General features: G+C 54.1%; 7 non-coding genes and 3 pseudogenes across 7 annotated transcripts; all 10 read left to right on the top strand.

Moving 5' to 3' along the window:
• The first annotated feature begins 1,560 nt into the window (after positions 1-1,560).
• On the top strand, positions 1,561-1,751 carry LOC133106347 (U2 spliceosomal RNA). The gene has a single exon (XR_009704475.1). It is a non-coding gene; the product is annotated as a U2 spliceosomal RNA (small nuclear RNA).
• Positions 1,752-2,083: 332 nt separating this feature from the next.
• On the top strand, positions 2,084-2,195 carry LOC133106596 (U5 spliceosomal RNA). The gene has a single exon (XR_009704558.1). It is a non-coding gene; the product is annotated as a U5 spliceosomal RNA (small nuclear RNA).
• Positions 2,196-2,627: 432 nt separating this feature from the next.
• LOC133106335 (U2 spliceosomal RNA) lies at positions 2,628-2,818 on the top strand. Its single transcript, XR_009704474.1, has one exon. It is a non-coding gene; the product is annotated as a U2 spliceosomal RNA (small nuclear RNA).
• Positions 2,819-3,150: 332 nt separating this feature from the next.
• Positions 3,151-3,262, top strand: LOC133106595 (U5 spliceosomal RNA). Its single transcript, XR_009704557.1, has one exon. It is a non-coding gene; the product is annotated as a U5 spliceosomal RNA (small nuclear RNA).
• Positions 3,263-9,514: 6,252 nt separating this feature from the next.
• Positions 9,515-9,689, top strand: LOC133106343 (U2 spliceosomal RNA; annotated as a pseudogene).
• A 332-nt stretch (positions 9,690-10,021) lies between these two features.
• Positions 10,022-10,133, top strand: LOC133106594 (U5 spliceosomal RNA). The gene has a single exon (XR_009704556.1). It is a non-coding gene; the product is annotated as a U5 spliceosomal RNA (small nuclear RNA).
• A 5,515-nt stretch (positions 10,134-15,648) lies between these two features.
• LOC133106386 (U2 spliceosomal RNA) lies at positions 15,649-15,824 on the top strand (annotated as a pseudogene).
• Positions 15,825-16,156: 332 nt separating this feature from the next.
• LOC133106593 (U5 spliceosomal RNA) lies at positions 16,157-16,268 on the top strand. The gene has a single exon (XR_009704555.1). It is a non-coding gene; the product is annotated as a U5 spliceosomal RNA (small nuclear RNA).
• A 6,263-nt stretch (positions 16,269-22,531) lies between these two features.
• Positions 22,532-22,705, top strand: LOC133106353 (U2 spliceosomal RNA; annotated as a pseudogene).
• A 356-nt stretch (positions 22,706-23,061) lies between these two features.
• Positions 23,062-23,178, top strand: LOC133105916 (U5 spliceosomal RNA). The gene has a single exon (XR_009704101.1). It is a non-coding gene; the product is annotated as a U5 spliceosomal RNA (small nuclear RNA).
• The last annotated feature ends 1,922 nt before the right edge of the window (positions 23,179-25,100 follow it).

The raw sequence follows: 25,100 nt of genomic DNA, 5'->3' as shown, positions 1-25,100 counted from the left end.
ATGGGCTTGGGTGTGCTGGACCTCACCATACCTTATAGCTGGGACCCCCCCTATGTCTATCGAGCCCTGAAGGACTTTGCCTACAGGACGGGTCTGCCCAGGGCTGGCCTAACCTCGTGGAGCTATAAAATGATTATGGCTCATTTAAGATCTGGAGAAATTGTAACGCTCCCGAGGGGGGGGCCAGACCTGGACCCGCAAGTCATCTGGGCAAATGTAACACACAAATGTCTTACAAACAAACAAAAAGACATTGCCTGGATGACAGCCCATAGGTGTCTCCCCACCAGAACATTTATGTATCGCCGGCACTTAGCCCTGACCGAGCGCTGCCCCCACGGATGCACTGACTCAGAACACATCCATCACCTGTTCTGGGAGTGCTCCGTGGCCAGGCGGGTCTGGGGCCTTGTTTGTTCCTCTGTCTCCCTAAGCAGGTTCCTGCCGAGGTCCTCCCTGATGGCTGAGGGCGTCCTCTACGGTCCGCCGGGGGGATGCAAGTCCACCGTGCTCCAGCGTCAGTGGAGGATCATCAACACCGTGAAGCAGGTCCTGTGGGAGACGAGGAACATCAAGGTCTATCAGAAAACATCTGTAGACCTGGTCACTCTCCGGAGGAGGATTCAAAACCTCCTCCAGGACGGCATTTTGGTGGACATGCACACTAATAAGAACCTGGCGAGAGAGAAGTGGGGGGTGGACCATTGGAAAGAATTCATCATCTAGTCCACCCCCCCCCCCCAAGGGACACAGAAGCCTCTCGGGACAGCAAACCTGAGCGAAATGGACTTTCTTTTTTCCTTACTGCTTTGTCTTTTAATTCACTTTTGTTTTCTTTGAATTACATAGTGTTTTTTTTGGATATTCTGTGTTTTTGTGAACATTTTTTGAATCACTCTTTTGAAAATTTGTTATTCATTTACTCTGATGTCTTTGTTCCTTATGGTTTAAGTGTGTGTTTAAAAAAATTTTTGTTTGTGTTATTGAGTGTGTTTTAAAAAAAAAAGGAAAAATTTAAAATTGTTAAGAAATTTATAAAAACCAATAAAACTACCTTTTACTAAAGATTTCCGTGGAGAGGAACGCACCTGAGTTTGTGCTATTTTTGGATGCTCCGTCCACGGGACGGGGCAACTTCGAACGGTTTAAGGACAGACGGCAATGTGCGACAGGTATGCGGGTTGCTTGCGAGTCGCCGATGAGCCGAGCCGACTTGCTCGTTTCTGGCTTATCGCCTGCTTGCCGCGTGCGATCGATGCCCCGCTCGCTAAATAGCTTTGGTCGCTGCCTAGAGAGCAGCTATTCAGTAAGTAACAGTGTACTCGGTATGTGTCGAGTGTTTTTGGCGGCTGTGCCTGCCAGTGGAGGACAGTGGATCTTGGTGGGAGGAGCCAGCTGAGTCCGGTCGTTACGGTAGCTCGCCGACCGGCCAGTCAGTGCGTGCGCAGGGTTCTTGGGAAGGCGGGGAGGGGGGCCGGCTCCTGGGCCAGGTGGCGTCTTCCCCCGAGCGCGGTCCGGGGCCACCGGGAGGGCGCCGTCGGCAGGGGCCAGTTTGTGGTTATCGCTTCTCGGCCTTTTGGCTAAGATCAAGTGTAGTATCTGTTCTTATCAGTTTAATATCTGATACGTCCCCTATCAGGGGACTATATATTAAACGGATTTTTGGCACAGGGAGTCGGAGAAGGAGCTTGCTCCGTCCGCTTCAAGCATCGACCCGTTATTGCAGTGCGTTCGGGAACGGTGCGCCTCTCCAAGTTTTGTGCAAAAAAAGGTTGTGTTTTGTTGCCCTGTTCTTCCCCCTTTTTGTTTGTTTGTTTGTTTGTTTATTTTGTATATATGTAAATTGTGTTGTAAATAGGGTGAATATGTGCCCTTGTTGTAAGTGTGCTTGCCTCTGTTTTTTAGCAAAATGATGTAGTTTTCTGTGCGGGACGTAACTGTTTGTTGTCATTGCGCTGTCTCGCTTTTCCCACCTTCCCTCTCGGATTGTCTGTCCGGCCGGCTGGCGGCAGTGGCAACCCCGGGTCAGTGGGAGTGGCTGGGAAGGGGGCCGGAGGCGCCTGGTGCGCTGAAAGGTCACATTTCGCTCGGGTTTCTCTTCAGCACGCACAAATCTTTCGCCTTTTACTAAAGATTTCCGTGGAGAGGAACGCACCTGAGTTTGTGCTATTTTTGGATGCTCCGTCCACGGGACGGGGCAACTTCGAACGGTTTAAGGACAGACGGCAATGTGCGACAGGTATGCGGGTTGCTTGCGAGTCGCCGATGAGCCGAGCCGACTTGCTCGTTTCTGGCTTATCGCCTGCTTGCCGCGTGCGATCGATGCCCCGCTCGCTAAATAGCTTTGGTCGCTGCCTAGAGAGCAGCTATTCAGTAAGTAACAGTGTACTCGGTATGTGTCGAGTGTTTTTGGCGGCTGTGCCTGCCAGTGGAGGACAGTGGATCTTGGTGGGAGGAGCCAGCTGAGTCCGGTCGTTACGGTAGCTCGCCGACCGGCCAGTCAGTGCGTGCGCAGGGTTCTTGGGAAGGCGGGGAGGGGGGCCGGCTCCTGGGCCAGGTGGCGTCTTCCCCCGAGCGCGGTCCGGGGCCACCGGGAGGGCGCCGTCGGCAGGGGCCAGTTTGTGGTTATCGCTTCTCGGCCTTTTGGCTAAGATCAAGTGTAGTATCTGTTCTTATCAGTTTAATATCTGATACGTCCCCTATCAGGGGACTATATATTAAACGGATTTTTGGCACAGGGAGTCGGAGAAGGAGCTTGCTCCGTCCGCTTCAAGCATCGACCCGTTATTGCAGTGCGTTCGGGAACGGTGCGCCTCTCCAAGTTTTGTGCAAAAAAAGGTTGTGTTTTGTTGCCCTGTTCTTCCCCCTTTTTGTTTGTTTGTTTGTTTGTTTATTTTGTATATATGTAAATTGTGTTGTAAATAGGGTGAATATGTGCCCTTGTTGTAAGTGTGCTTGCCTCTGTTTTTTAGCAAAATGATGTAGTTTTCTGTGCGGGACGTAACTGTTTGTTGTCATTGCGCTGTCTCGCTTTTCCCACCTTCCCTCTCGGATTGTCTGTCCGGCCGGCTGGCGGCAGTGGCAACCCCGGGTCAGTGGGAGTGGCTGGGAAGGGGGCCGGAGGCGCCTGGTGCGCTGAAAGGTCACATTTCGCTCGGGTTTCTCTTCAGCACGCACAAATCTTTCGCCTTTTACTAAAGATTTCCGTGGAGAGGAACGCACCTGAGTTTGTGCTATTTTTGGATGCTCCGTCCACGGGACGGGGCAACTTCGAACGGTTTAAGGACAGACGGCAATGTGCGACAGGTATGCGGGTTGCTTGCGAGTCGCCGATGAGCCGAGCCGACTTGCTCGTTTCTGGCTTATCGCCTGCTTGCCGCGTGCGATCGATGCCCCGCTCGCTAAATAGCTTTGGTCGCTGCCTAGAGAGCAGCTATTCAGTAAGTAACAGTGTACTCGGTATGTGTCGAGTGTTTTTGGCGGCTGTGCCTGCCAGTGGAGGACAGTGGATCTTGGTGGGAGGAGCCAGCTGAGTCCGGTCGTTACGGTAGCTCGCCGACCGGCCAGTCAGTGCGTGCGCAGGGTTCTTGGGAAGGCGGGGAGGGGGGCCGGCTCCTGGGCCAGGTGGCGTCTTCCCCCGAGCGCGGTCCGGGGCCACCGGGAGGGCGCCGTCGGCAGGGGCCAGTTTGTGGTTATCGCTTCTCGGCCTTTTGGCTAAGATAGGCGGTCAAATTGCTGCGTGGTCAAGGATTCGTCCGTGGAGGAGATTGATTTGTTGAATTTAAAAAAAAGAAAAAGTTTGTTCCTGAGATTGAAGACAGCAAGGTAAGTGATTTATTGATTGGGGTGATTTAAGGGTTTGAGCCCTTCGGGGCTGGGCAAGAGCCCGGGGTTGCTTTTTTTGGTTAATAATTTTGAACAAGAAACGTGTAATTTGTGTGTTGGGTGGTTATTGGGGGGTTTGGTCGGTAACTGACCTTTTTTTTGAGAATGTCTGCTGCCAGGGTGGGCACGCGCAGGCATTGCTGTGTTAGGTTCTGTTTGAGGGAAAAAGATGGAAAGCTGTTGCAGTTGTCCCGCCTTGATTTTTCAAGGAAATTTATAAGGGGAGTGCTGGGTTTCACTGCAGCTGAAATTAACTGCCTTGTGGTTCTCCCGCAAGGGAAAGGTTTTGACCTCTCTTTTAAGACGTCTCAGCAACTTGCCTCGTTCTGGGCAAAGTATGAGACGGTTAAGGAGAGGTTGGACATGTTCAATGTGGAGAGGCTTACGGATGATAGCCTAAAAGTGGCTATTGTCCGTATGTTTAACAAGACTGTGGAGGAATCGGACATTGTCACCTGGCTTTCTCGGTATTGCCAGGTGAGAGGTTCTCCACTAAAAGTAATGGATGTGGACGGCATTTGGACCTGCGTTTGGCGAGTGCCAATTAAGCTAAACGAGGACCCATCAGGGTTCAGTGGGATGCGCCACCTGCCGACACTAATCGTGCTGGGTGAGAACAGGGGGCTGATATATTATCAGGGTCAGCCCAAGCTGTGCCGCAGGTGTGGCCAATATGGCCACCTGATTGAGGCCTGCAGAGTGGTGGTGTGTGGTAAGTGCAGGGAGGTGGGGCACCTGGCCGCTGAATGCACAACGGGGAGGAAGTGCAACCTTTGTGGGGAGAATACCCACCTGTTTCGGGACTGCCCGGATTCCTTTGCAAACAGAACAAAGGCTGTCCGGGCAGCCAGCAAAGAGCAAAGGGAGCGAGAGACACAGGGGGAACAGGGAGGAGAGAAGGGGAGGACTGAGGAGGGGGAGGAGCAGGCTGGAGAGAAGGGGAGGGCTGAGGAGGGGGAGGAGCAGGGAGGAGAGAAGGGGAGGTCTGAGGAGGGGGAGGAGCAGGGAGGAGAGAAGGGGAGGTCTGAGGAGGGGGAGGAGCAGGGAGAAGAGGTAGGGAAGACTGAGGGAGAGGCCCAGGGAGAAGGGCAGGAAGTGGAGGAGAAGAACAGCAAGGCCCAGGAGGGGGCAGGAGAGAAGGGTAAAGAAGGGGGTGAAGTGGCCCAGGGCAAGGGTATGGAAGACAAGGAGAGAGAGGAAGGGGTAGAAGAGAGGGAGGTCAGGGCTGGGGAGTCCAGCGGGGCCACGGTGGAGCGGAGGGTAGGGAAAAAGGACAAGAAGAGGCAGGAAGGGGAAGGGGGCGACCAGGGAAGTCTGGTTTTGTTTCCAGAAGGGTCCCTGGAAAACCTGTACGGGACACCGGTGGAGTCGGATTCCGAGGCTGGGTCCATGGTGACTGTGGAGTCCGAGGAGGAGATGGAAGCGGCTCAGGCCGGCGTGATGAAGAGGCTGGCTGACGAGGTGGTGGGGCCTGAGAAGGAGGGCGGGGTAAAGAAGGGACGGGTAAGTTTCAGGGAGAGGTGGGGCTTGCTGGCTGGGGAGTCGGACAGTGAGCCCGCTGCTTCGTCCCCGGTCTTCCCGCAGCTGTCTCCCAATGAGTGGCCGTACCTGGGGGTGGACCCGCCCACCACCGGGGGAGCCCCGGGGGGGGTAGAGGCAGAGCCAGCAGGGGGCAATAAGCCCTAGGTGTTGGAAAATGGTTTTAACTGTGTTACCGTGTTTTTAAGAGGCTTATTGGTTTTAAAATCCCTCACAAAAAAATGGCCACCATCTCAATAGCCACAATAAATGTAAGAAGCATCCGTACTCCAGGGAGGGCGCAGGCAGTGTTCGCAAACCTGGAAACTGTGGGGGCAGACATCCTCTGCCTACAGGAATGCTGCCTGCCCCTCAGCGCCTCCTATAAAGAGTGGGAGAGGAGGTGGACCCACGGCCCGTCTGTGTGGAGTGGGTCGGATGAGAACAAGGCGGATGGGGTGGCAGTCCTGGTGCGCAACACAAGGGTGGAGGTGGTGGGTCACACGGTGATTAGACCAGGTAGGGTTTTGGCGGTTTCTTTGAGTTTTGGGGGTGTGGCATTTCGTGTAATAAATGTTTATGCCCCAGCGTTAAAGCAGGACAGATTTGAGTTATTTCACGGGTTATCCCCACACCTGCTGGGGAGGGTTCCACTTTTGTTAGTGGGGGATTTTAATTGCATTTTAGAAAGGGAAGGGAGGAGGGTTTTCGGGTATTTTAGTTTAGATAAGACCTCTTTGTTTTTAAACACGGTTTTAAAGGATTTTAAACTTAAAGATTTGGTAAAACAGGTAAATACGGCTCCAGGCTTCACCTGGACTAGTCCGGATGGGGCCAGAGCCTCCAGGATTGATTTTATTTTTGGAAGGGGGGTGGCAGCGGCTACAGCACGGGCCACCCCTGTGTTCTTTTCAGATCATGTCCTCCTGACCTGCTCCCTGGTGCTGGAAGGCGGCCTGGAAGTAGGGCGGGGGGTGTGGAGGCTGAACTGTCTCCTGCTAAAGGAGCGGGGGGTGCAGGAGCAGTTCAGGGAGAAGTACATGGCCTGGCAGTCTCTCCAGGACCTGTTTGGGAGCAGGGCGGAGTGGTGGGAGGACACGAAGCCAAAAATAAAGAGCTTCTTTATCCACGCGGGCGTGGAGAAGCGGGAGAGAGAGAGGCGCGTGTGGGCCGGGCTCCAGAGGCGCCTCAATCGCTACTCTAACCTCCTGCTCGGGGGTTTTGACTTCCGAGCGGAGGTGGAGGAGACGAGGCGTCTCATGGCTGCCATGGCGGAAGCCCAGGGGAAGGGCGTTATTTTTAGGAGCAGGGAGAGGGACATTGATGAGGGAGAAGCCTGCACCAGGTACTTTTTTAAAAGGGTGATGGCGCAGGGAGCCCTCATGAAGGGGTTGAGGAAAGAGGATGGCTCCTTGGTTGAAACGAGTGAGGGCCTGAGGGAGGAGGTGGAAAGTTTCTACTCCAACCTCTTCTCCACCAAGGAGGTGGTGGAGGAGAGGTTGGAGGAGTTTTTGGGGGTTATAGACAAAACGGTTGGAGAGGGGGTGGGTCTTGAAGCCCCCATAGTTTTAGCCGACCTGTCCACCGCCCTGAGGTCTTTTAAAAAAGGGAAGGCTCCAGGGGCAGATGGCTTGCCCCTGGAATTTTATGAGACATTTTGGGATCTGGTGGGTCCGGATTTGGTAAACGTTTTTAAGGATTTTGATTTTAGGGAGCAGCTCCCGGACAGTTTTAAGGAGGGAGTTGTGACCCTATTATTTAAAAAAGGAGAGGTGACGGACCTAAAAAACTGGCGTCCGATCACACTTTTAAATTTTGATTTGAAACTTTTTAGCAAAATTTTAACAGAAAAAATGAAATCGGTTTTAGGGGGTTTGATACACCCGGATCAAACCTGTGCAGTGGCCGGAAGGAGGATCACGGACAGCCTGGTGTTGGTGAGAGATGCCATCTGTCTGGCGAGAGACAGAAATCTGAAATTAGCTCTTCTAAATTTAGATTTCGAAAAGGCTTACGATCGGGTCTCGCACCAGTACATGTTCAGTGTACTGCAAAAGATGGGCTTTCCGGCCAGGTTTCTAGCTCGGGTGGGACTCCTTTACGCAGGGGCGAGGAGTAGATTCTTGGTTAATGGGATCCTAACCAGGGCAGTGAAAATCAACTGCGGCGTCCGCCAGGGGTGTCCCTTATCCCCCCTTCTGTTTGTGTGCTGTATAGAGCCATTTGCAGAGGTCTTGAGAAGGGAAGCCTGGATAGCGGGTTTAAAGATCCCGGGTAGTGGGGGGAGGGAGGCCAGGTGCATCTTTTATATGGACGACGTCACAATTTTATGTAGGGACGCTCGTTCTGTGAAAGTGGTTTTAGAGAAGGCGGGGTTGTACGGGGAGGCCTCAGGGTCGAGGCTGAACCAGGGAAAATCAGTCCTAAAAACCCTTGGAGTGTGGGAGGAAGGAGAGCGCCAAGCACTCCCCCTGGTGGGGACTCAGGGGGATGTGCGGGTGCTGGGACTCATTTTTAATTCAGAAGGGAAGGGGGAGGAGAACTGGGAGGTGGTGCTGAGGAAGGCTGAGCGCAGGCTCCAATTTTGGCAGCTCCGGAGGCTCACCTTCCAAGGGAAGATCCTGGTTTTAAAGTCTGTGTTGGTCCCGTTATTGTCTTTTGTGGGTGTCATTTTTGTTCCGTCGCGTTCTGTCCTGTCTCGTCTTAATCGGTGTGTGTTTCGGTTTTTATGGGGAGGGGGGTGGGAACGGCTCCGGAGGGAATGGGTTAGGCGGGAGCCGGAGAAGGGCGGGAGGGGGGTCCCAGATTTTTACCGGGTGATGTTGAGCCAATTTGTAGCCCTACACATATCTATGGTTTTAAAAATGGAAACGAAGGGATCCTTTTTCGTACGTTTTTTTATAGGGAGGTACCTGAAGCGGCTGGGCCTCATTAAGGTGCCCCTTACGGTGCCCATGGCGTTTGTGATGCCCAAGCCATATCGGCCGCTTCAGGCCTTTCTGGGGAAGTGTGGGTTGGAGGGGGAGGGGGAGGGTACCCTGGCCTCTCACCGTGCTATCCTCTCTTTTGTACAGGGCAGAGACCAGGTGTGTCCAGTGCGCGGGCTGGCGGTAGGCCAAGCAACAACCGTTTGGAGCGCGGTCACCCATCCGGATCTGCTCCACAAACACAGGGACCTGGCGTGGTTCGGCGCCCACGAGGTGTTGCCAGTGCGGGCAGTGATGCACGCGAGACGCCTGGCTACTGTTGCGGTGTGCCCCCGGGATGGATGCCGGGACGAGGAGTCAGTCCGCCATGCACTGTGGGACTGTGAGGCCGCCAGGGAGCTCTGGAGGCTGGCCGACCCCCTGCTGGGCCTCTTCTTCAGAGGCGGGACAATGACCCTGCAGCACGCCCGTTACGGGGCGGGAAAACAGGCGCTGGGGACCAGGAGCTGGAGGGCCATGTGGCTCACAGCGAACTGCTGCAAGGAGGCCCTCTGGACAGCCAGGACTCTCTGGGTGGAGGAGAGGAGGGCACTGGAACCGGAGGCAGTGTGGCGGCTGGCAAAATCCCTGGTCAGAGACTATATGAGGAGAGACCGGAGGAGGAAAGGCGCGGACGAGGCCCGGTCGTTGTGGGGCCCCGCAGCATGGACTCTCGTGGGTGCGGACTGAGGAACAGCAATGGGCGGTCTTTGTGTTTGTGGAATAGAAGGGAGAGGAGTGTGTTTTTTAAGGACACAGGGCTGCCCATTACAAAAGAGTGGAAAGGCTAGGGTTTTAAAGTGGGATTTTAATAGGGCTTTTGTGTGTTGGGTTTTAACAGTCTTAAAGTTTATTTATTTATGTATTTATGTTCTTTTAAGACTGGAGTATTTAATGGTTTTATTTTTGGAAAGGTGTCTGGTGAACCTGGTTTGCCCCAGTGGGAGAGGGGAAAATGAAACCGGTTTGTCTTTTACTTTTACCTTTTGGGGTGGGGGCGGGAAAGGTTTTTTTTTCTAAGTCTTGGGTTTTGTTGGTGTTGTTTAGTCTTTGTGTTTAAGGTTTTAAAATGGTTTGAATAAAATGTAAAAATAATGTAAGCCCAAGGAATATGATGTAATGTAAACTGAGGGCAGATATAATAAAAACCTTTAAAAACAAAAAAAATCTGTTCTTATCAGTTTAATATCTGATACGTCCCCTATCAGGGGACTATATATTAAACGGATTTTTGGCACAGGGAGTCGGAGAAGGAGCTTGCTCCGTCCGCTTCAAGCATCGACCCGTTATTGCAGTGCGTTCGGGAACGGTGCGCCTCTCCAAGTTTTGTGCAAAAAAAGGTTGTGTTTTGTTGCCCTGTTCTTCCCCCTTTTTGTTTGTTTGTTTGTTTGTTTATTTTGTATATATGTAAATTGTGTTGTAAATAGGGTGAATATGTGCCCTTGTTGTAAGTGTGCTTGCCTCTGTTTTTTAGCAAAATGATGTAGTTTTCTGTGCGGGACGTAACTGTTTGTTGTCATTGCGCTGTCTCGCTTTTCCCACCTTCCCTCTCGGATTGTCTGTCCGGCCGGCTGGCGGCAGTGGCAACCCCGGGTCAGTGGGAGTGGCTGGGAAGGGGGCCGGAGGCGCCTGGTGCGCTGAAAGGTCACATTTCGCTCGGGTTTCTCTTCAGCACGCACAAATCTTTCGCCTTTTACTAAAGATTTCCGTGGAGAGGAACGCACCTGAGTTTGTGCTATTTTTGGATGCTCCGTCCACGGGACGGGGCAACTTCGAACGGTTTAAGGACAGACGGCAATGTGCGACAGGTATGCGGGTTGCTTGCGAGTCGCCGATGAGCCGAGCCGACTTGCTCGTTTCTGGCTTATCGCCTGCTTGCCGCGTGCGATCGATGCCCCGCTCGCTAAATAGCTTTGGTCGCTGCCTAGAGAGCAGCTATTCAGTAAGTAACAGTGTACTCGGTATGTGTCGAGTGTTTTTGGCGGCTGTGCCTGCCAGTGGAGGACAGTGGATCTTGGTGGGAGGAGCCAGCTGAGTCCGGTCGTTACGGTAGCTCGCCGACCGGCCAGTCAGTGCGTGCGCAGGGTTCTTGGGAAGGCGGGGAGGGGGGCCGGCTCCTGGGCCAGGTGGCGTCTTCCCCCGAGCGCGGTCCGGGGCCACCGGGAGGGCGCCGTCGGCAGGGGCCAGTTTGTGGTTATCGCTTCTCGGCCTTTTGGCTAAGATCAAGTGGTTTGTGGTAGGGAGAAGCGAACACAGTAAATATGGCAACAAACAACTGGAGAGCTGTAAGGAATACGGTGAGGGTGAAGTGGGCAGGAGTCCCAGGGAGCATGCCACAGAGGGAGGAGTTTGTGAAGGCTTTTGTGGTGGAGAAGTTCTTGCTGACGGAGAAGGAAATCTTGGGCATTCAACGGAACGGAAGGGAGGAATTCGTGGACATCGCCTTTAGGGGACCGGATGCGTTCAAAGCCTTTATGGAGCGGAGTAAGATGGAAGACCTGGGGCCGTTCCGACTCGAGTCCATGGAGAGGAGGAACCACAGGGTGGTAGTGATCAATTTATTTGATATGAACGTGCCGGACGAGGCTGTCGGGAGGTACCTGGAGCGGTACGCCAGGGTGGTGGCTGGACCCAGATACCGGAGGGACGCCTATGGATTCTGGAACGGCCAGAGGGTGTACGAGGTCCTGCTCCGGGAGAGTGACCATGGCTACGAGGGCTACCTCCATCCTCCAGCCCTCTGCATGGTCGAGGGAGTAAAGGGCCACGTTATGTACTCCAGGCAGCCTCCCTTCTGTCGACGGTGCATGGAGGTGGGCCATGTCGACGCGGGGTGCCGGTCGGTGGTATGTTATAACTGTAGACAGCAAGGGCACATGGCGGCGGAGTGCAAGGAGCCACGCACCTGCAACACCTGTGGCTCCAGAGACCACTTCATGAGGGCATGCCCTGAGCGCCGCCGCACCTACGCCGACGCAGCCAGGGAGAGAGCAGCGCCTACACCAGGGCCAGCGGGGGCTGAGAGGCCTACACCAGGCCCAACAAAGGCTGACGGGCCTACACCAGGCCCAAAGGAGGCGGAGAGGCCTACATCAGGCCCAGCAAGGGCTGAGAGGCCTACACCAGGCCTGGCAGGGGCAGGGAGGCCTACACCGGGCCCGGCAGAGGCTGAGGGGCTTATACCAGGCCCAAAGGAGGCAGAGAGGCCTACACTAGGCCCAGCGACGGTGGAGGGGCCTACACAAGGCCCAGCAGAGGCTGAGGGGCCTACACCAGGCCCAGTGGAGGCTGAGGGGCCTACACCAGGCCCAGCAGAGCAGAGCGAGGCAGAGAGCAGGAAGGGGGAGCAGAGAGGGCCTAGGCCGGGCTCAGCCGGGCCTAACATGGAGGAAGGCCCGATCCCGGACACCGACCTGGAGCTCGGCAGCAGGGAGGGGGGGGAGACGGTGGATGAAGGCAGCGACGACTCCGACATGGAGCTGTCCATGGAGGAGGATGCCGTCATCAGGCTGAGGGGAGAGAAGAGGAAGGAGAGGCCTGAGATGGCTGGAGCTCCACCGGGGGGGAGGCAGGCTAAGGCCAAGGCCCCTACCAAAGCCGTGGCTAGGCCCAAGGACTGGGCCGAGGAGGTGGAGAAGGAGATGGGGAGCTTGGAGGCTCCACCGCTAACGGATCCGAGGGGGGCCATGGAGAAGATTTTTGGACGGAGGTAGGCCGGAAGCCAATAAGTCTTTTAATACAGTTTTAGTAATGGAGAGGACTTTCATGTCTCTAAATGCCAGGGGCATAAAGGAACGGGACAAAAGGGTTGCACTGTTTTTATCGCTAAAAGAGGTGCCGTTTGATGTACTGTTCCTTCAAGAATGCCATTTGGGAGGGGGGAAGGATGTGGCCATGTTTAGGAAGGATTGGGGTTTAGGGCCTTCAGTTTGGTCGGTGGGCAATGTCCACGCAGACGGCTTGGGGATTTTGTTTAGGGGAAGGGGGGTAGTGGTCGAGGAGTTCCTGACCATAGTTCCAGGAAGGCTCCTGTGTGTGGATGTTTTGTGGGGGGGGGAAAAATTACGGCTCATAAATGTACATGCCCCGTGCAATATTTCAGAGCGTTTGGCTTTTTTTAAGTTGTTGCCGGTTTTGTTGGCGACGAATAGAGGTATGATTTTGGGAGGGGACTTTAATGTGGCTGTGGATGAAGGGATAGTGGGAGGAAGGAGGGATTTTTCTGTTAGTTATTTAGAAAAAGAGATTTTAGTTAGGTTTTCTTTGTTTGATTGTTTTGGGGAAAATGGCCGACAGGGGGAGGGGTTTACATGGGCGAACTCCAGGGGCTGTAGGAGGAGGCTGGATTATTTTTTTGTTTCAAAGGCGTTTAAGTTGAAAAGTTTTGTGCTGCTACCAAGCTGGGCGTCCGACCATTGTGCAATAAAGTGTGTATTAGAGGGAGGGGAGCGGAAAAGAAGCAGGATTTGGAGCTTTAATGCAGAACTCCTGGAGGATGCAGTTTTTGTAGAGCAGTTCAAGGAGTTTTATTTTGGTTGGAAGGCTTTCAAGGCCCAATTTCCATGTATCTTGGAGTGGTGGGAGGTGGTAAAACAAAGGGTAAGGGAGTTCTGTGAGGCCTATGGGATAGCGAAGAGGAGGGAAGAGAGAGAGAGAGTGTGGGCACTACGGAGCGAACTACAATACTGGGTGGGGGTGGCAAACAGGGGAGGGAGGGTGAACGCAGAGGAGGTAAAGGGCTTAAAAGAAAAGATAAAAACTCATTACATCGGGAGAGCAAGGCGTTTCGCCTTCCTGGCAAGGGTGGAGAGGAGGGAGAAGGATGAGAGGGTAACCCCTTTCTTTTTTAAAGTCGTGAGGGAACGCCAGAGCGACGGATGGATAGAGGCGATAAGGACAGGCCAGGGGGAGGTAAGGAAGCAGGAGGAAAAACTGGACGCCGCGGCGCTTTTTTACTCAGGGCTGTTTGGGAGGGAGGAGAGGGACACAGAGGAGGGGGACAGGCTGGTAGGGAAGCTCTGGAGGAAGGTAAGGGAGGGAAGACAGGAAGCTCTGGGGAAGAAGATAGGCAAGGAAGAGGTAAGGGAGGCCTTGTTCTCCCTAAAAGCGGGGAAGACGCCAGGGAGGGACGGGATCACCAGGGAGCTATATACCCACTTCTGGGGTATAATGGCGGAGGACCTGGTGGAAGTTTTCAACCGGGTGGGAGAAGTGGGGAAAATGCCCCTATCAATGAGGGAGGGGGTTATACACCTGCTGTTCAAGAAGGGTGAGAGGACAGATCTGGGGAACTGGCGGCCAGTCACACTCCTCTGCACCGACTACAAGGTGCTGGGGAAGGTGCTGGCCAACAGGGCCAAGGGGGTTCTGGGGGAAGTGCTGGGACCAGATCAAACCTGTGCGGTCCCAGGAAGGATGGGGACCCAGAATTTAATCTTGCTCAGGGATGTGCTGAGCTGGGCGAGAAGCAGGAAGGTGGGGGTAGGGGTGATCAGCCTGGACCAGCAGAAGGCGTTCGACCGGGTCGATCACGCCTTCCTGGTGCAGGTTCTGGGCAAGATGGGGTTCGGAGTGAGGTTCATTTCCTGGGTGAAGACCCTCTATAGCGGGGCCTTCAGCCGGGTGAAAGTGAACGGGGCTCTGAGCGCGGCGGTGTCGCAGGGAAGAGGGGTGAGACAGGGGTGCCCTCTGTCCCCACTACTCTATGTCTGCTTCATAGAGCCCTTGGCAGAGCTGATGAGGCAGGACAGGGCTTTTAGGGGCCTGCAGATCCCAGGCAGCGGGGGAGAGACTTTGAAGCTGCTGCAATATGCGGACGACACGACTGTGGTGGTCTCCTCGGAAAGGGACATCGAGAGGGTCATGGGCCTGGTGGGCCAGTACTGTCGGGGGTCGGGGTCCAAGGTGAACAACAGCAAGTCGGCAGTGATGGTGACCGAGGGATGGAGAGGGAGGAGGGGGGAGCAGCATGGCCTCGCAGTGTGTGAGGACGGGATGAAGGTGCTGGGGATCCGGTTCAGCAGGGAGAGGGCAGACAGGCTGAACTGGGAACAGTGCCTGGAAAAGGTAAGGAAGAGGGTGGGTTTGTGGAGGGCGAGGGCATTAACATTGACAGGTAAGGTATTAGTGGTGAAGGCGGATTTTTTGCCGCAATTGATTTATTTAGGGAGGGTTTTTCCGATGCCGGCGGTGTGCAAGGTGAAAATGAACCGGTTGATTTTTAATTTCTTGTGGGGAGGGCGGTTAGAGCCGGTAAAACGGGAGGTTTTATTTTTGCCAGTGGAGAAAGGGGGAAGAGGCCTCGTGGATGTGGGCTTAAAGCTAGAGGTGCTAGCTTTAAAGGGCATTTTTGATACCCTGGTGGCGGATGAGGGCCACAAGTGCCGGCACCTCATGAAGATGTGGGTGGGGACAGCAATGAGAGAACTGGTGGGGTGGGACAACAGGGGGCCGAGGGCGGAGGATACCCCGTGGTGTTACGCAAGGGCAGTTCTCTTTTTAAGGGCTCACAGAGAGATCATCATGGCGCAGGGGCTGCGGGACCATAGGGCCCTCTATAAAGCGATCCTGGGCAGGAGGACGAGGGAGGCAGAGAGGGAGGTGGAAAGGTGCGGAGGGCAATGGAGGTGGCTGACGGCCAGGTGGCTCCCAAACCGGGCAGGAGACCTGAATTGGTTGGGCGGTCTGGGAAGACTACCGGTGAGGGAGAGGATGCACAGGGCGGGCACTGCCAGGAGCCCTTTGTGCCCTAGGGGCTGTGGGAGGGAGGAGACGGGAGGGCACGCCCTATGGGAATGCCCTTTCGCAAGAGTGTTCTGGGGTAGGGCAAACAGGGGGGTGTTTCTCCCGGTATGGGCCACAGCAGTGGACAAGGAGGGGGTCATGAGGGCTGCCGGGGTGGGGAGCATGAAGGCGGAGGAGAGGGAGGTTTTCAGCCTCCTGGTGAGCTGGGGGAAGCTGGCCCTGTGGGACAGTAGGAACAGGAAGGTACTGAATCCCTCAGATGGCACGACGGGGGTGCAGTGTTTTAAGGGGTGGGAGAGAAGAGTGGAGGTGGAGATGAGGGTGTGCGCCCACGTAGGGGGAAAAAAAAGGGGAGAAAAGAAATGGGAAAAGGTGAGGGCCGCCTTGAGCCTCTAAGAGGCAAATGTGTAAATAGTGTAAATAAAAGTGTAAATAATGAATATATAGGAGTTGTCTGTGGAAAAGGTAAGGGGTGGGTATACAGTGGGGGTTATGTGTATGTAATGTAAATAAAATGTAAAATGTAATTTGTAAAATAAAAGTTTCTTAAACAAAAAATCTGTTCTTATCAGTTTAATATCTGATACGTCCCCTATCAGGGGACTATATATTAAACGGATTTTTGGCACAGGGAGTCGGAGAAGGAGCTTGCTCCGTCCGCTTCAAGCATCGACCCGTTATTGCAGTGCGTTCGGGAACGGTGCGCCTCTCCAAGTTTTGTGCAAAAAAAGGTTGTGTTTTGTTGCCCTGTTCTTCCCCCTTTTTGTTTGTTTGTTTGTTTGTTTATTTTGTATATATGTAAATTGTGTTGTAAATAGGGTGAATATGTGCCCTTGTTGTAAGTGTGCTTGCCTCTGTTTTTTAGCAAAATGATGTAGTTTTCTGTGCGGGACGTAACTGTTTGTTGTCATTGCGCTGTCTCGCTTTTCCCACCTTCCCTCTCGGATTGTCTGTCCGGCCGGCTGGCGGCAGTGGCAACCCCGGGTCAGTGGGAGTGGCTGGGAAGGGGGCCGGAGGCGCCTGGTGCGCTGAAAGGTCACATTTCGCTCGGGTTTCTCTTCAGCACGCACAAATCTTTCGCCTTTTACTAAAGATTTCCGTGGAGAGGAACGCACCTGAGTTTGTGCTATTTTTGGATGCTCCGTCCACGGGACGGGGCAACTTCGAACGGTTTAAGGACAGACGGCAATGTGCGACAGGTATGCGGGTTGCTTGCGAGTCGCCGATGAGCCGAGCCGACTTGCTCGTTTCTGGCTTATCGCCTGCTTGCCGCGTGCGATCGATGCCCCGCTCGCTAAATAGCTTTGGTCGCTGCCTAGAGAGCAGCTATTCAGTAAGTAACAGTGTACTCGGTATGTGTCGAGTGTTTTTGGCGGCTGTGCCTGCCAGTGGAGGACAGTGGATCTTGGTGGGAGGAGCCAGCTGAGTCCGGTCGTTACGGTAGCTCGCCGACCGGCCAGTCAGTGCGTGCGCAGGGTTCTTGGGAAGGCGGGGAGGGGGGCCGGCTCCTGGGCCAGGTGGCGTCTTCCCCCGAGCGCGGTCCGGGGCCACCGGGAGGGCGCCGTCGGCAGGGGCCAGTTTGTGGTTATCGCTTCTCGGCCTTTTGGCTAAGATAGGCGGTTTGATCTCTGGGCAAGTAAGCTATCGTGAAATCTGTAAAACAGTTTTTTTTGGAATTTTTTTTGGTTTTTTCCGAGTTGAAGAAAAGGAGGTAAGTACTGTTGATTGGGGTGTGTTAAGGGGTGGAGCCCTTCGGGGCTGGGAGAAACTGGGCTTTGCCCTAGGTAAAAACATTTTTTTGGTCTTTAAGAGTTGTTTGTTGAGAAAGTTAATTCTGTGTGCTGGTCTTTTTGAGTTTTTTGTCTTTTTGTCGTTTGTTCTTTGTAAAGTTTGTAAAATGTCTGCGGCGAGACTGGGAAGTCGCAGACACTGCTGTGTAAGATTCCTGTTGAGAGAGAAAGACGGAAAGCTTCTGCAGCTTTCTCGTCTGGATTTCTCCAGGAAATATATCAGGGGAGTGCTGGGGTTCACCCCAGCTGAGATTAATTGCCTCGTAGTCCTCCCCCAAGGAAAAGGATTCGACGTATCCTTCAAAACGTCACAGCAACTGGCCTCGTTCTGGACAAAGTTCGAGACAGTAAAGGAGAAACTGGGCATGTTCCAGGTAGAGAGGCTTACGGACGATAGCCTGAAAGTGGCTATTGTCCGTATGTTCAATGAGACTGTGGAGGAACCGGACATTGTCACCTGGCTTTCTCGGTATTGCCAGGTGAGAGGTTCTCCACAAAAAGTAATGGATGTGGACGGCATTTGGACCTGCGTTTGGCGCGTGCCAATTAAGCTAAACGAGGACCCATCAGGGTTCAGTGGGATGCGCCACCTGCCGACACTAATTGTGCTGGGTGAGAACCGGGGGCTGATCTACTATCAGGGTCAGCCCAAGCTGTGCCGCAGGTGTGGCCAATATGGCCACCTGATTGAAGCCTGCAGAGTGGTGGTGTGTGGTAAGTGCAGGGAGGTGGGGCACCAGGCCACTGAATGCACAACAGGGAGGAAGTGCAATCTTTGTGGGGAGAATTCCCACCTGTTTCGGGACTGCCCGGACTCCTTTGCGAATAGAACAAAGGCACTCCGGGCAGCCGGCAGAGAACAAAGTGAGCGAGAGACACAGGAGGAACAGGGAGGAGAGAAGGGGAGGACTGAGGAGGGGGAGGAGCAGGTAGGAGAGAAGGGGAGGGTTGAGGAGCAGGGAGAAGAGAAAGGGAGGACTGAGAGAGAGGCTCAGGGAGAAGGGCAGGAAGCGGAGGAGAAGAACAGCAAGGCCCAGGAGGGGGCAGGAGAGAAGGGGAGGGAAAGGGAGGGAGAGGAAGCCCAGGGAATGGAGAAGAAGGGAGCCCAGGAAGAGGTAGATGAAGAAGGGGGTGAAGTGGCCCAGGGCAAGGGAGTGGAAGACAAGGAGAGAGAGGAAGGGGTAGAAGAGGGTGAGGTAGGGGCCGGGGAGTCCAGCAGGGCCACGGTGGAGCGGAGGGTAGGAAAAAAGGGCAAGAAGAGGCAGGTAAGGGAAGGGAGCGACCAGGGAAGCCTGGTGTTGTTTCCAGAGGAGACCCTGGAGAACCTGTACGGGATACGGGGGGAGTCGGAGTCCGAGTCCGGGTCCGGGTCCGGGTCCATGGTGACTGTGGAGTCCGAGGAGGAGATGGAAGCGGCTCAGGCCGGCGTGATGAAGAGGCTGGCTGACGAGGTGGTGGGGCCTGAGAAGGAGGGCGGGGTAAAGAAGGGACGGGTGAGTTTCAGGGAGAGGTGGGGCTTGCTGGCTGGGGAGTCGGACAGTGAGCCCGCTGCTTCGTCCCCGGTCTTCCCGCAGCTGTCTCCCAATGAGTGGCCGTACCTGGGGGTGGACCCGCCCACCACCGGGGGAGCCCCGGGGGGGGTAGAGGCAGAGCCAGCAGGGGGCAATAAGCCCTAGTGGTTAGAATTTTTTATTTTTGGTACCGTGTTTTTAAGGAAGGAGGTTTTTAGTGATTTTTTATCCCCTTAAAAAAAAAAAAATGGCCACCATCTCAATAGCCACTTTGAACGTGAGAAGCATCTGTACTCCAGGGAGGGCGCAGGCGGTTTTCGCATTCCTGGAAACTGTGGGGGCAGACATCCTCTGCCTACAGGAATGCTGCCTGCCCCTCAGCTCCTCCTACAAACAGTGGGAGAGGAGGTGGACCCACGGCCCGTCTGTGTGGAGTGGGTCGGATGGGAACAAGGCGGATGGGGTGGCAGTCCTGGTGCGCAACACAAGGGTGGAGGTGGTGGGTCACACGGTGATTAGACCAGGTAGGGTTTTAGGGGTTTCTTTGAGTTTCGGGGGTGTGGCATTTCGGGTAATAAATGTTTATGCCCCAGCGTTAAAGCAGGACAGATTTGATTTATTTCACGGGTTATCCCCACACCTGCTGGGGAGGGTTCCACTTTTGTTAGTGGGGGATTTTAATTGCGTTTTAGAAAGGGAAGGGAGGAGGGGTTTTGGGGATTTTAAGTTAGATAAGACCTCTTTGTTTTTAAACACGGTTTTAAAGGATTTTAAACTCAAAGACCTTGTAAAGGTAGCAAATCCAGCTCCGGGCTTCACCTGGAGTAGTCCGGATGGGGCCAGAGCCTCCAGGATTGATTTTATTTTTGGAAGGGAGGTGGCAGCGGCTACAGCACGGGCAACCCCTGTGTTTTTCTCAGACCACGTCCTCCTGACCTGCTCCCTGGTGCTGGAAGGCGGCCTGGAAGTAGGGCGGGGGGTGTGGAGGCTGAACTGTCTCCTGCTAAAGGAGCGGGGAGTGCAGGAGCAGTTCAGGGAGAAGTACATGGCCTGGCAGTCACTCCAGGACCTTTTTGGGAGCAGGGCGGAGTGGTGGGAGGACACGAAGCCAAAAATAAAGAGCTTCTTTATCCACGCTGGCGTGGAGAAGCGGGAGAGAGAGAGGCGCGTGTGGGCCGGGCTCCAGAGGCGCCTCAATCGCTACTCTAACCTCCTGCTCGGGGGTTTTGACTTCCGAGCGGAGGTAGAGGAGACGAGGCGCCTCATGGCTGCCATGGCGGAAGCCCAGGGGAAGGGTGTGATTTTTAGGAGCAGGGAGAGGGATATAGATGAGGGAGAAGCCTGCACCAGGTACTTTTTTAAAAGGGTGATGGCGCAGGGAGCCCTCATGAAGGGGTTGAGGAAGGAGGATGGCTCCTTGGTTGAAACGGGTGAGGGCTTGAGGGAGGAGGTGGAAGGTTTCTACTCCAACCTCTTCTCCACCAAGGAGGTGGTGGAGGAGAGGTTGGAGGAGTTTTTGGGGGTTATAGACAAAACGGTTGGAGAGGGGGTGGGTCTTGAAGCCCCCATAGTTTTAGCCGACCTGTCCACCGCCCTGAGGTCTTTTAAAAAAGGGAAGGCTCCAGGGGCAGATGGCTTGCCCCTGGAATTTTATGAGACATTTTGGGATCTGGTGGGTCTGGATCTGGAAAAAGTTTTTAAGGATTTTGATTTTAGGGAGCAGCTCCCGAACAGTTTTAAGGAGGGAGTTGTGACCCTGTTATTTAAAAAAGGAGAGGTGACGGACCTAAAAAACTGGCGTCCGATCACACTTTTAAATTTTGATTTGAAACTTTTTAGCAAGATTTTAACAATCAAAATGAAATCGGTTTTAGGGGGTTTGATACACCCGGATCAAACCTGTGCAGTGGCCGGAAGGAGGATCACGGACAGCCTGGTGTTGGTGAGAGATGCCATCTGTCTGGCGAGAGACAGAAATCTGAAATTAGCTCTTCTAAATTTAGATTTCGAAAAGGCTTACGATCGGGTCTCGCACCAGTACATGTTCAGTGTACTGCAAAAGATGGGCTTTCCGGCCAGGTTTCTAGCTTGGGTGGGACTCCTTTACGCGGGGTCGAGGAGTAGATTCTTGGTAAATGGGGTCCTAACCAGGGCAGTGAAAATCAACTGCGGCGTCCGCCAGGGGTGTCCCTTATCCCCTCTTCTGTTTGTGTGCTGTATAGAGCCATTTGCAGAGGTCTTGAGAAGGGAAGCCTGGATAGCGGGTTTAAAGATCCCGGGTAGTGGGGGGAGGGAGGCCAGGTGTATTTTTTATATGGACGACGTCACAATTTTATGTAGGGACGCTCGTTCTGTAAAAAAGGTCTTAGAGAAGGCAGTGTGGTATGGGGAGGCCTCAGGGTCGAGGCTGAATGAGGACAAGTCTGTCCTCAAGACCTTTGGAGTGTGGGAGGAAGGAGAGCGCCAAGCACTCCCCCTGGTGGAGACTCAGGGGGATGTGCGGGTGCTGGGCCTTGTTTTTAACTCGGAAGGGAAGGGAGGGGGGAACTGGGAGGTGGTGCTGAAGAAGGCTGAGCGCAGGCTCCAGTTTTGGCAGCTTCGGAGGCTCACCTTCCAGGGGAAGATCCTGATTTTAAAGTCTGTGTTGGTCCCGTTATTGTCTTTTGTGGGTGTCATTTTTGTTCCGTCGCGTTCTGTCCTGTCTCGTCTAAATCGGTGTGTGTTTCGGTTTTTATGGGGAGGGGGGTGGGAACGGCTCCGGAGGGAATGGGTTAGGCGGGAGCCGGGGAGGGGCGGGAGGGGGGTCCCAGATTTTTACCGTGTTTTGTTGAGCCAGTTTGTGGCGCTACATATATCGATGGTTTTAAAAATGAACACAATGGGATCCTTTTTAGTACGGTTTTTTATAGGGAGGTACCTGAAGCGGCTGGGACTTATTAAGGTGCCCCTCACGGTGCCCATGGCGTTTGAAATGCCCAAGCCATATCGGCCGCTTCAGGTCTTTCTGGGGAAGTGTGGGTTGGAGGGGGAGGGGGAGGGTACCTTGGCCTCTCACCGTGCTATCCTCTCTTTTGTACAGGGCAGGGACCAGGTGTGTCCAGTGCGCGGGCTGGCGGTAGGCCAAGCAACAACCGTTTGGAGCGCGGTCACCCATCCGGATCTGCTCCACAAACACAGGGACCTGGCGTGGTTCGGCGCCCACGAGGTGTTGCCAGTGCGGGCAGTGATGCACGCGAGACGCCTGGCTACTGTTGCGGTGTGCCCCCGGGATGGATGCCAGGACGAGGAGTCAGTCCGCCACGCAATGTGGGACTGTGAGGCCGCCAGGGAGCTCTGGAGGCTGGCCGACCCCCTGCTGACCCTCTTCTTCAGAGGCGGGACAATGACCCTGCAGCACGCCCTTTACGGGGCGGGGAAACAGGCGCTGGGGACCAGGAGCTGGAGGGCCATGTGGCTCACAGCGAACTGCTGCAAGGAGGCCCTCTGGACAGCCAGGACTCTCTGGGTGGAGGAGAGGAGGGCACTGGTACCGGAGGCAGTGTGGCGGCTGGCAAAATCCCTGGTCAGAGACTACATGAGGAGAGACCGGAGGAGGAAAGGCGCGGACGAGGCCCGGACGATGTGGGGCCCCGCAGCATGGACTCTCGTGGGTGCGGACTGAGGAACAGCAATGGGCGGTCTTTGTGTTTGTGGAATAGAAGGGAGAGGAGTGTGTTTTTTAAGGACACAGGGCTGCCCATTACAAAAGAGTGGAAAGGCTAGGGTTTTAAAGTGGGATTTTAATAGGTCTTTTGTGTGTTGGGTTTTAACAGTCTTAAAGTTTATTTATTTATGTATTTATGTTCTTTTAAGACTGGAGTATTTAATGGTTTTATTTTTGGAAAGGTGTCTGGTGAACCTGGTTTGCCCCAGTGGGAGAGGGGAAAATGAAACCGGTTTGTCTTTTACTTTTACCTTTTGGGGTGGGGGTGGGAAATGTTTTTTTTTTCTAAGTCTTGAGTTTTGTTGGTGTTGTTTAGTCTTTGTGTTTAAGGTTTTAAAATGGTTTGAATAAAATGTAAAAATAATGTAAGCCCAAGGAACATGATGTAATGTAAACTGAGGGCAGATATAATAAAAACCTTTAAAAACAAAAAAATCTGTTCTTATCAGTTTAATATCTGATACGTCCCCTATCAGGGGACTACATATTAAACGGATTTTTGGCACAGGGAGTCGGAGAAGGAGCTTGCTCCGTCCGCTTCAAGCATCGACCCGTTATTGCAGTGCGTTCGGGAACGGTGCGCCTCTCCAAGTTTTGTGCAAAAAAAGGTTGTGTTTTGTTGTCCTTTACTAGGTGGGTGGGTTGCCCTGTTCTTCCCCCTTTTTGTTTGTTTGTTTGTTTGTTTGTTTATTTTGTATGTATGTAAATTGTGTTGTAAATAGGGTGAATATGTGCCCTTGTTGTAAGTGTGCTTGCCTCTGTTTAGCAAAATGATGTAGTTTTCTGTGCGGGACGTAACTGTTTGTTGTCATTGCGCTGTCTCGCTTTTCCCACCTTCCCTCTCGGATTGTCTGTCCGGCCGGCTGGCGGCAGTGGCAACCCCGGGTCAGTGGGAGTGGCTGGGAAGGGGGCCGGAGGCGCCTGGTGCGCTGAAAGGTCACATTTCGCTCGGGTTTCTCTTCAGCACGCACAAATCTTTCGCCTTTTACTAAAGATTTCCGTGGAGAGGAACGCACCTGAGTTTGTGCTATTTTTGGATGCTCCGTCCACAGGGCGGGGCAACTTCGAACGGTTTAAGGACAGACGGCAATGTGCGACAGGTATGCGGGTTGCTTGCGAGTCGCCGACTTGCTCGTTTCTGGCTTATCGCCTGCTTGCCGCGTGCGATCGATGCCCCGCTCGCTAAATAGCTTTGGTCGCTGCCTAGAGAGCAGCTATTCGGTAAGTAACTCGGTAGTAAGTACGTAACAGCGTACTCGGTATGTGTCGAGTGTTTTTGGCGGCTGTGCCTGCCAGTGGAGGACAGTGGATCTTGGTGGGAGGAGCCAGCTGAGTCCGGTCGTTACGGTAGCTCGCCGACCGGCCAGTCAGTGCGTGCGCAGGGTTCTTGGGAAGGCGGGGAGGGGGGCCGGCCCCTGGGCCAGGTGGCGTCTGCCCCGAGCGCGGTCCGGGGCCACCGGGAGGGCGCCGTCGGCAGGGGCCAGTGTGCGGTTATCGCTTCTCGGCCTTTTGGCTAAGATAGGCGGTCAAATTGCTGCGTGGTCAAGGATTCGTCCGTGGAGGAGATTGTTTTGTTGAATTTAAAAAAAAGAAAAAGTTTGTTCCTGAGATTGAAGACAGCAAGGTAAGTGATTTATTGATTGGGGTGATTTAAGGGTTTGAGCCCTTCGGGGCTGGGCAAGAGCCCGGGGTTGCTTTTTTTGGTTAATAATTTTGAACAAGAAACGTGTAATTTGTGTGTTGGGTGGTTATTGTGGGGTTTGGTCGGTAACTGACCTTTTTTTTGAAAATGTCTGCTGCCAGGGTGGGCACGCGCAGGCATTGCTGTGTTAGGTTCTGTTTGAGGGAAAAAGATGGAAAGCTGTTGCAGCTGTCCCGCCTTGATTTTTCAAGGAAATTTATAAGGGGAGTGCTGGGTTTCACTGCAGCTGAAATTAACTGCCTTGTGGTTCTCCCGCAAGGGAAAGGTTTTGACCTCTCTTTTAAGACGTCTCAGCAACTTGCCTCGTTCTGGGCAAAGTATGAGACGGTTAAGGAGAGGTTGGACATGTTCAATGTGGAGAGGCTTACGGATGATAGCCTAAAAGTGGCTATTGTCCGTATGTTTAACGAGACTGTGGAGGAATCGGACATTGTCACCTGGCTTTCTCGGTATTGCCAGGTGAGAGGTTCTCCACTAAAAGTAATGGATGTGGACGGCATTTGGACCTGCGTTTGGCGAGTGCCAATTAAGCTAAACGAGGACCCATCAGGGTTCAGTGGGATGCGCCACCTGCCGACACTAATCGTGCTGGGTGAGAACAGGGGGCTGATCTACTATCAGGGTCAGCCCAAGCTGTGCCGCAGGTGTGGCCAATATGGCCACCTGATTGAGGCCTGCAGAGTGGTGGTGTGTGGTAAGTGCAGGGAGGTGGGGCACCTGGCCGCTGAATGCACAACGGGGAGGAAGTGCAACCTTTGTGGGGAGAATACCCACCTGTTTCGGGACTGCCCGGATTCCTTTGCAAACAGAACAAAGGCTGTCCGGGCAGCCAGCAAAGAGCAAAGGGAGCGAGAGACACAGGGGGAACAGGGAGGAGAGAAGGGGAGGACTGAGGAGGGGGAGGAGCAGGCTGGAGAGAAGGGGAGGGCTGAGGAGGGGGAGGAGCAGGGAGGAGAGAAGGGGAGGTCTGAGGAGGGGGAGGAGCAGGGAGGAGAGAAGGGGAGGTCTGAGGAGGGGGAGGAGCAGGGAGAAGAGGTAGGGAAGACTGAGGGAGAGGCCCAGGGAGAAGGGCAGGAAGTGGAGGAGAAGAACAGCAAGGCCCAGGAGGGGGCAGGAGAGAAGGGTAAAGAAGGGGGTGAAGTGGCCCAGGGCAAGGGTATGGAAGACAAGGAGAGAGAGGAAGGGGTAGAAGAGAGGGAGGTCAGGGCTGGGGAGTCCAGCGGGGCCACGGTGGAGCGGAGGGTAGGGAAAAAGGACAAGAAGAGGCAGGAAGGGGAAGGG

The sequence above is a fragment of the Conger conger genome, chromosome 12 (assembly GCF_963514075.1).
Source record: "Conger conger chromosome 12, fConCon1.1, whole genome shotgun sequence".
Classification (NCBI taxonomy): domain Eukaryota; kingdom Metazoa; phylum Chordata; class Actinopteri; order Anguilliformes; family Congridae; genus Conger; species Conger conger.
Note: the sequence above shows the minus strand (reverse complement) of the source record. Positions and strands in the feature narration are given on the sequence as shown.